The sequence below is a fragment of the Myodes glareolus genome, chromosome X (assembly GCF_982192425.1).
Source record: "Myodes glareolus chromosome X, mMyoGla1.1, whole genome shotgun sequence".
NCBI lineage: Eukaryota > Metazoa > Chordata > Mammalia > Rodentia > Cricetidae > Myodes > Myodes glareolus.
Window position 1 is genome coordinate 124,923,962 of NC_142053.1, and position 9,967 is coordinate 124,933,928.

The 9,967-nt window shown below is 41.2% G+C and overlaps 1 pseudogene; it reads left to right on the plus strand.

The window, feature by feature from the left end:
- The first annotated feature begins 269 nt into the window (after positions 1–269).
- LOC148117477 (Nuclear RNase P) lies at positions 270–480 on the plus strand (annotated as a pseudogene).
- Positions 481–9,967: the final 9,487 nt, after the last annotated feature.

The window sequence follows — 9,967 nt, forward strand, 5'->3', positions numbered from 1 at the left end:
ACTCGCTGTTAGAGACTCGGGGCAACAGTCTCGTAGGGAGGCGGGCTTGATCATGCTTGAAGACTGCCTTTCCTGTTCTTAAAGAGCCACAGAGCTTTTGGAGGTGATTTTCGCCTAATTTTGATAAGAGAGCTCAGTCTCTGGCTCTCAAGTACAGAAAACTTTAATTTTGATTGAGGAAGTAGCCGGCGTGGTGGCGCACGCCTTTAATCCCAGCACTTGAGCTCTGAGCACAAACTCTGAACCGCGTTTCCATAGCAACATGGGCGGGCGGAGGAAGCTCACGGGGCCACGTGCTGAGTGCTCGTCACTCCCCGGCCCCTGGGAAGGTCTGAGACTGGGGCCCCCCGCGGCCCTAACCGAGCCCTCCGCGCGCGTGGGCAGACCGGGCAGGAGAGGCCCCCCCTCGCCGGAGCTTGAAAAAGACTCACAGCCGGCGGTGCGAGTTCATTGCCTGAGGTGAAACGGCGAGCCCGCGCACGACCCGGGACAGGGCCATGTCTTTGTTTGGGCCGCGCCTCAGAGGCGGAGCTGCTGCTGCCGCCGCTCACAGCCACGGCCGCCAAAAATTCAGTCAGATAAAAACATTTGTTGCCAAAAAATTCAGTCAGATAAAAACATTTATCCCCTCAAAAAATGTGCATCGTCCCGTCGTCAGCAGGAAGTAGTCAGATCGATTGTCGACGCCCATTTTCCCTCAAAGAACTGGTCGTAATTATCATAATAAAGGCGTGTCAACCTGGTTACCCTTTACGGACCTATTGCCTCAGGCAACGGGTGGAATAAAACAATGCTATCTAGAGGTTTTTTCATTTGAATGCAGGCTGGAGAGATGGCTCAGAGGTTAAGAGCACTGCCTGCTCTTCCAAAGGTCATGAGTTCAATTCCCAGTGACAACTGTTTTGGTTTTAGACAATAGAGGGGGACTACCAGTGACAGCTTCCCCCAGAGAAAGGATTTCTCTTGCATTCTTTACATTTAATTTTTAATTCAAAATTTTGCTGGAAAAACAGCAACAGACAGAGACGCTCTGTTTGAAAGCAATTCCATCTAATTCTAAGGCCTGCTTTAATGGCACAGGCAAACAAGATTTGCTCTTTGGAGCAGAGACCTGCAAGTCTCTAAGTTCAAAACCAGCCTACTTCCAGTACTGATTGTGCTGAATTTTTACACTGAGAGTTTTTAATACTCTTAAATGTTAATTTGGGAGGAGAGTTTTGTTTATGTTTTTCTAGGAATGCTGACATACATCTGGATGCCAGCGAGACTGACAAGAGAAATAAAGAAGAAAGATGATCCAGTGGATGCTGAGTGTCCTGCTGTGGAAGATTCATGCGGAGGCAGCAGAGATGACCTTCTGGGCAGTGTCAAGAGCAGCTGTTTCACATCATCGACTTGAGCAACACCCTATGCAACCTCTTATCTCTTAACAATTTTCTGACTGACTCTATTTTGCCTTTTCCTTCCTTAGGAATGGGTGGGAACAGAGATATTCTTGGCATGCTGTGTATAGGTGGAAGTGCTGTATGTCTTTGATTGGTGTGCTACCTGCTAGCCGAAGTGAGGAGGGACAAGGTCTTTGTAGCACAGGCCTTGGCAGCCTTGGTATGTGTATCCTCACCCCAAGTTTGACTCTCAGCTTCAAAAGAGCTCATAGGCAATTAGCCATGCATAGCCTTTGTACCCTCAAGGGACCAGATAGTCCCATTGCACTGAGGAAGATATGCATTGGCGGAGGGTGTGTCTTGTTTTTCTTTTCTTTAATCTGTCCACACATCATGAGGTGGGAACCAGATTGGAAAACAGTTTTGCCTTATTGCTTTTATTTACAGTAGAAGGGGGAGATGTAGGAAGCCACCTGGAGGCACAGGTGTTCCTGAAGTTTGGAGGTATACAGGTCCATACCTGGCTTAGCCATGTGGGGCTGAGCACCCTTGCCTGCACTCTTGCTTGCACATGCTCAGAACAGCAGAATGGCATTAACCAATCAGGACAGCGTTCAAGCCTCTCCACCATTTAAAAGCAGCTGCCTCGGGGCTCTACTTCCTCTCTCTAAGCTTTCTCTCGTCCCGGCTCTATCTTCCCTTCCCCCAATTTTCCTCAATCAAATGCTCCGAATAAAGACGTGACCAGGGAAGGAATTCTCGTTTTTAGTGGTGTTCATTCCTGCTGGTCAGGATGTGCGTCGCACTCTGAGGTTGTGAACTATAGGCTTAATAATCTTGGTTTATGGCTAGAGTCGACAAATGAGTGAGGACATACCATATTCATCTTTTTGGGTCTGGGTTATATCACTCAGGATAGTGTTTTCTATTTCCATCCATTTGCATGCAAAATTCAAGATATCGTCCTTTTACCACTGAGCAGTACTCCAATGCATATATATTCCACACTTTCTTTATCCATTCTTCCAATGAGGGGCACTTAGGTGGTTTCCAGGTTATGGCTATTACAAATAATGCTGCTATGAACAGAGTTGAACAAATGCTTTTGTAGTATGATTGGGCGTCTCTTGGGTATATTCCCAAGAGTGGTATTGCCGGATCCTGAGGTAGGTTGATTCCCAATTTTCAGAGAAACCACCACACTGATTTCCAAAGTGGTTGCACAAGTTTGCATTCCCACCAGCAATGGATGAGTATACACCTTACTCCACATCCTCTCCAGCATAGGCTATCATTTGGTGTTTTTGAGTTTAGCTATTCTGACAGGTGTAAGACGGTATCTCAAAGTTGTTTTGATTTGCATTTCCCTGATTGCTAAGGAAGTTAAACATGACCTTATGTGTCTCTTGGCCATTTGAACTTCTTCTGTTGAGAATTCCCTGTTCAGTTCAATGCCCCATTTTTTAATTGGGTTAATTAGAATTTTAAAGTCTAGTTTCTTGAGGTTTTTTTTATATTTTGGAGATCAGACCTTTGTCTGATGAGGGGTTGGTGAAGATCTTCTCCCAATCAGTAGATTGCCTTTTTATCTTAATGACAGTGTCCTTTGCTTTACAGAAGCTTCTCAGTTTTAGAAGGTCCCACTTATTCAATGCTGCCTTTATTGTCTGTGCTACTTGGGTTATATGTTAGGAAGTGATCTCCTGTGCCCATGTGTTGAAGTCTACTTCTCACTTTCTCTTCTATCAGGTTCAGTGTGGTCAGATTTATATTGAGGTCTTTAATCCATTTGGACTTGAGTTTTGTGCATGGTGATAGATATGGATAAATTTTCATTCTTCTACAGGTTGACTTTCAGTTATGCCAGCACCGTTTATTGAAGATGCTTTCCTTCTTCCATTGTATAATTTTAGATTCTTTGTGGAAAATAAGGTGTTTGTATGTTTTTGGGTTGCTATCCAGGTCTTTGATTCGATTCCATTGGTCGATGTCTCTGTTTTAATGCTATTTTCATTACTGTAGCTCTGTAATAGAGTTTGAAGTCAGGGATGGTAATGCCTCCAGAAGTTCCTTTATTCTATAGGATTGTTTTGGCTATTCTGGGTATTTTGTTTTGCCATATAAAGTTGATTATTGTTCTCTCAAGTTCTGTGAAGAATTTTGTTGGGATTTTGATGGGGATTGCGTTGAAATTATAGATTGCCTTTGGTAGAATTGCCATTGTTACCATGTTGATCATACCCATCCAAGAGCATGGAAGATCCTTTCATTTTCTGGTGTCTTCTTCAATTTCTTTCTTCAGTGCCTTAAAGTTCTTGTCAAATAGATCTTTCACTTTCTTGATTAGAGTTACCCCAAGATTCTTTATGCTATTTGTGGCTATCGTAAAAGGTGAAGTTTCTCTGATTTTCCTCTCTGCTTCTCTATCCTTTGTGTATGCTGCGTCAGCACGGCAACTGTCATTCTTCTGAATGAGGGACATCAAGAGTAACACACAACACAACTTCAGGTTCTGCAGACAAGCCTTCATTCCACTTTCTCACACAGTATATATAGCCCTCAGCAGGGGAAGACAAGCCAGCAAAACAAGGAAGCTCATCACCATAACTTAGGGATGAACATGTTAGGCTTAGGGATAAACATCCTTAGAAATATTGCGGAAAACAACAAATTATTGATGTTTTTGTTCCTGTTTTCAATCAACCACAAGAGTGCAAAACAGAACAAGTGGGGGTGCAAATGCCTATCCTCTAGGGATCCAACATGTGTATAGGACGGCTACTTATTTTTTGAGTTGATCTTGTAACCTGCCACATCACTGAAGGTATTTATTAGCTGTAGGAGTTCTTTGGTAGAGTTTGGGGGGGTCACTAATACATACTATCATATCATCTGCAAATTACAAAAGTTTGACTTCTTCCTTTCCAATTCTAATCTAATCTTAAGAGTGGCAAAGGAAAAAGGTCATGTAACTTATAAAGGTAAACCTATCAGAATTACACCTGACTTCTCTATGGAAAACATGAAAGCCAGAACGACCTGGATAGGTATGCTACAGAAACTAAGAGACCATGGATGCAAGCCCAGACTACTATACCCAGCCAAACTTTCATTCCCCATCAATGGAGAAAACAAGATATTCCAGGAAATAACCAAATTTAAATAATACATAGCCACAAATCCAGCTTTACAGAAAGTAATTAAAGAAAAATTATAACCCAAGGAACCCAACAATGCCCACAATAACTCAAACATCCAACAACCCTTTACCAGCACAACTCAAAGAAGGGAAACACACAAACTCTACCACCAAAAAATAATAATAATAACTGGAGTTAACAATCACTGGTCATTAATATCACTTAATATCAATGGACTCAATTCACTTATAAAAAGGCATAGGTTAAGAGATTGGATGCGAAAACAGAATCCAACATTCTGCTGTTTACAAGAAACACACTTCAACCACAAAGACAGACGTCTACTCGGAGTAAAATGTTGAGAAAAGGTTTTTCAATCAAATGGACCTAAGAAACAAACAGGTGTTCCTACACTAATATCTAACAAAATTGACTTCAAACTAAAATCAATCAGAAGAGATGGAGATGGACACTTTATACTCATAATAGGAACAATTCATCAGGATGAAGTCTCAGTTCTAAATATCAATGCCCCTAGTATAAAAGCAACCACATGGTAAAAGAAGCATTACTAGAACTCAAGGCACCCATCAAACCCCACACACTACTAATAGTAGGAGACTTCAACACTCCTCTCTCACCAATGGACAGGTCAATCAGACAGAAACCTAACAGAGAAATACGTGAACTAACAGAGGTAATGAATCAAATGGACTTAACAGACATCTATAGAACATTCCACCCAAATAGGAAAGAACATATCCTCTTCTCAGCATCTCAAGAAACCTTCTCGAAAACTGATTACATACTTGGTAACAATACTAACTTCCACAGATACCAAAAAATTTTGGTAACCACCTGTGTCTTATCGGATCACCATGGAATAATGTTAGATTTTAACAATAATTCTACCCCCAGAAATCCTACACACTCGGCTGGCTCCACCCTGCTAGCTTCCCGCCAGCCATTCCTGCTTCCATCCAGAGGGCCTTCCGAGTGGTGAGTTGATTCGGGCCACGGCAGGGGCCCCGGCAAGGGGGAGCTAGGACTTTCCCCGACCCCATAGACTCCCAGGTCAGCCTGCCCTGCTGGCTCCACCCTGCTAGCTTCCCGCCAGCCATCCCAGCTTCCATCCAGAGGGCCTTCCGAGTGGTGAGTTGATTCGGGCCACGGCAGGGGCCCCGGCGAGGAGGAGCTAGGACTTTCCCCGACCCCATAGACTCCCAGGTCAGCCTGCAGTGCTGTGTCCACACTGCTAGGCTCTCCCGCCTGCCATCCCAGCTTCCATCCAGGTACAAATTTCTATATTTCTCCCCTCCCACTGAGGCCATAAAATTTCCCCAGTTCAGCTGCCTTGCACACTGGGCCTGCTCTGTAGGGGCATCCCGGAAAGAGGGAGTGCCTGTGCTTCAATACCCTGCCTGGGGAAAGGTAGGCATTCTATCAGTGAACTCCCTGCCCAACAAGGGAACCTGACCCGATACCAGAAGCTCCAATAGAGAGCATTGGATCGAAGAGATGGGCAGACGCCAAGGCAAGACCTCCTCCAACAATCTGAAAAACAACATGAAAATATCAGATCCCAACGACCCTACAACAGAAGGATTTGAACACTCTAACCCAGATGAAGTGGAAAAAAGTGCCATTATGAAAGCAATAGAGTCCCTTAAACAGGATATGAATAACTCCCTTAAGGAACTGGTCGAGAAGTATAACAAAAAGTTTGAAGAAATGAGTATAGAAATGGATGAGAAATATAACAAAAAGTTTGAAGAAATAAGTAAATCCGTGAGTGATACCCTGAGAAACCAAGAAAAAACAATCAAACAAGTAAAGGAAACAGTCCAAGAATTGAAAACTGAAATGGAGGCAATGAAGAAAACACAAAACAAGAACCGGCTGGATATGGAAAACCTAGGTAAACGAACGGAGACTACAGAATCAAGCATAACCAATAGAATACAAGAGATAGAAGAACGAATCTCAGATTCTGAAGATACCATAGAGAAAATAAATGCTCTGGTCAGAGAAAACGGCAAATCCAACAAATTCTCTTCACAAAACATTCAGAAAATCTGGGACACAATAAAAAAAACCAAATCTAAGAATAATAGGGATTGAAGAAGGAGAAGAACTGCAGATCAAAGGACCAGAAAATATATTCAACAAAATTATAGAAGAAAACTTTCCCAACCTAAAGAACGATATTCCTATGAAGGTTCAAGAAGCATACAGAACACCGAATAGATTGGATCAGAAAAAAACATCCCCGCGTCATATAATAATCAAAACACAAAACATAAATATTAAAGAAAAAATTTTAAGAGCTGCAAAGGAAAAAGGTCAAGTAACTTATAAAGGTAAACCTATCAGGCTTACACCGGATTTCTCTATGGAAACCATGAAAGCCAGAAGATCCTGGATAGAGGTACTGCAGAAACTAAGAGACCATGGATGCAAACCCAGACTAATATACCCTGCCAAGCTACTGTTCACTATCAACGGAGAAAACAAAATATTCCAGGATAAAAACAAATTTAAGCAATACGTAGCTACTAATCCAGCCTTACAGAGAATATTAGAAGGAAAATCACTACCGAAGGAATCCAACATTCCCAACACGGCCTACAATAACTCGAACATCTAGCGACCATTCACAAGCACAAATTAAAGAAGAAAAACACATATACTCTACTACCTAACAAAAAAAAAAATGACCGGAGTCAACAACCACTGGTCATTAATATCACTTAATATCAATGGACTCAATTCACCTATAAAGAGGCACAGACTTAGAGATTGGATACGAAAACAGGATCCAACATTCTGCTGTTTACAAGAAACACACCTCAACCACAAAGACAGACACCTACTCAGAGTAAAGGGTTGGGAAAAGGTTTTCCAAGCAAATGGGCCTAAGAAACAAGCAGGCGTGGCCATTCTAATATCTAACAAAATCGACTTCAAACTAAAATCAATCAGAAGAAATGGAGATGGACATTTCATACTCATAACTGGAACAATTCATCAGGAGGAAGTCTCAATCCTGAATATCTATGCTCCTAATATAAAGGCACCCACATATGTAAAAGAAACTCTTCTAGAACTCAAGGCGGTCATCAAACCACACACGCTAATAGTAGGAGACTTCAACACTCCTCTCTCACCAATGGACAGGTCAATCAGACAGAAACCAAACAGAGAATTGAGAGACCTATTGGAGGTATTGAATCAAATGGACTTAACAGACATCTATAGAACACTCCACCCAAATAGGAAAGAATATACCTTTTTCTCTGCAGCTCATGGAACCTTCTCGAAAATTGACCACATACTGGGTAACAAAGTAAACTTCCACAGATACAAAAAAATATTAGTAACTACCTGTGTCTTGTCAGATCACCATGGACTAAAATTAGAATTCAACAACAAGGCTCCCCCCAGGAAGCCAACAAACTCATGGAAACTGAACAGTCAACTACTAAATCACCCCTGGGTCAAGGAAGAAATAAAGAAAGAAATTAAACTCTTCCTTGAATTTAATGAAAACAAAGACACAACATACTCAAACCTATGGGACACTATGAAAGCAGTGCTAAGAGGAAAGTTCATAGCACTAAGTGCCCAATTAAAGAAAACAGAGAAAGCACACATTGGAGAATTAACAGCACAATTGAAAGATCTAGAAAAAAAAGAAGCTGATTCACCCAGGAGGTCTAGAAGACTGGAAATAATCAAACTGAGGGCTGAAATCAACAAAATAGAAACAGAGAAAACAATCCAAAGAATCAATGAATCAAAAAGCTGGTTCTTGGAGAAAATCAACAAGATTGACAAACCCCTAGCCAAGTTAATCAAACGGCAGAGAGAGAACATGCAAATTAATAAGATCAGAAATGAAAAGGGGGACATAACCACAGACACAGAGGAAATTCAGAGAATCATTAGATCTTACTATGAAAGTTTATATGCCACAAAGTTGGAAAATGTAAAAGAAATGGACATTTTTTTAGATAAGTACCATATACCAAAGTTGAACCAAGAACAGGTGAACAACCTAAATAGACCTGTTAGTCGCGAAGAATTAGAAGCTGTTATCAAAAATCTCCCTACCAAAAAAAGCCCAGGACCAGATGGTTTCAATGCAGAATTCTACCAGAACTTCCAGGAAGAGCTAATACCTATACTCCTTAACGTATTCCACAATATAGAAACAGAAGAGTCATTGCCTAACTCCTTTTATGAAGCTACAGTTACCCTAATACCAAAACCACACAAAGACACAACCAAGAAAGAGAATTACAGGCCAATCTCACTCATGAACATCGACGCGAAAATTCTCAATAAAATACTGGCAAACAGAATCCAAGAGCACATTAGAAAAATTATCCATTATGATCAAGTCGGCTTCATTCCAGAGATGCAGGGCTGGTTCAACATACGCAAATCTATCAATGTAATCCATCATATAAATAAACTGAAAGAAAAAAACCATATGATCATCTCACTAGATGCTGAAAAAGCATTTGACAAAATTCAACACCCATTTATGATAAAGGTGTTGGAGAGACTGGGGATACAAGGATCATACCTAAATATAATAAAAGCAATATACAGCAAGCCGACAGCTAACATCAAACTGAATGGAGAGAAACTCAAAGCCTTTCCATAAAATCAGGAACGCGACAAGGCTGTCCACTCTCTCCATACCTCTTCAATATAGTGCTTGAAGTTCTAGCAATAGCAATAAGACAACATAAGGAGATCAAGGGGATTCGAATTGGAAAGGATGAAGTTAAACTTTCGTTATTTGCTGACGATATGATAGTTTACATAAGTGACCCCAAAAACTCTACCAAAGAACTCCTACAGCTGATAAACACCTTTAGTAACGTGGCAGGATACAAGATCAACTCCAAAAAATCAGTGGCCCTCCTATACACAAAGGATAAAGAAGCAGAGAGGGAAATCAGAGAAGCATCACCTTTCATGATAGCCACAAATAGCATAAAATATCTTGGGGTTACTCTAACCAAGGAAGTGAAAGACCTATTTGACAAAAACTTTAAGTCTTTGAAGAAAGAAATTGAGGAGGATACCAGAAAATGGAAAGACCTCCCCTGCTCTTGGATTGGGAGAATCAACATAGTAAAAATGGCAATTCTACCAAAAGCAATCTATAGATTCAATGCAATCCCCATCAAAATCCCATCAAACTTCTTCACAGACCTTGAGAGAACAATAATCAAGTTTATATGGCAAAACAAAAAACCCAGGATAGCCAAAACAATCTTATATAATAAAAGAACTTCTGGAGGCATTACCATCCCTGACTTCAAACTCTATTATAGAGCTACAGTATTGAAAACAGCTTGGTATTGGCATAAGAACAGAGAAGTCGACCTATGGAATCAAATAGAAGACCCAGATATTAACCCACAA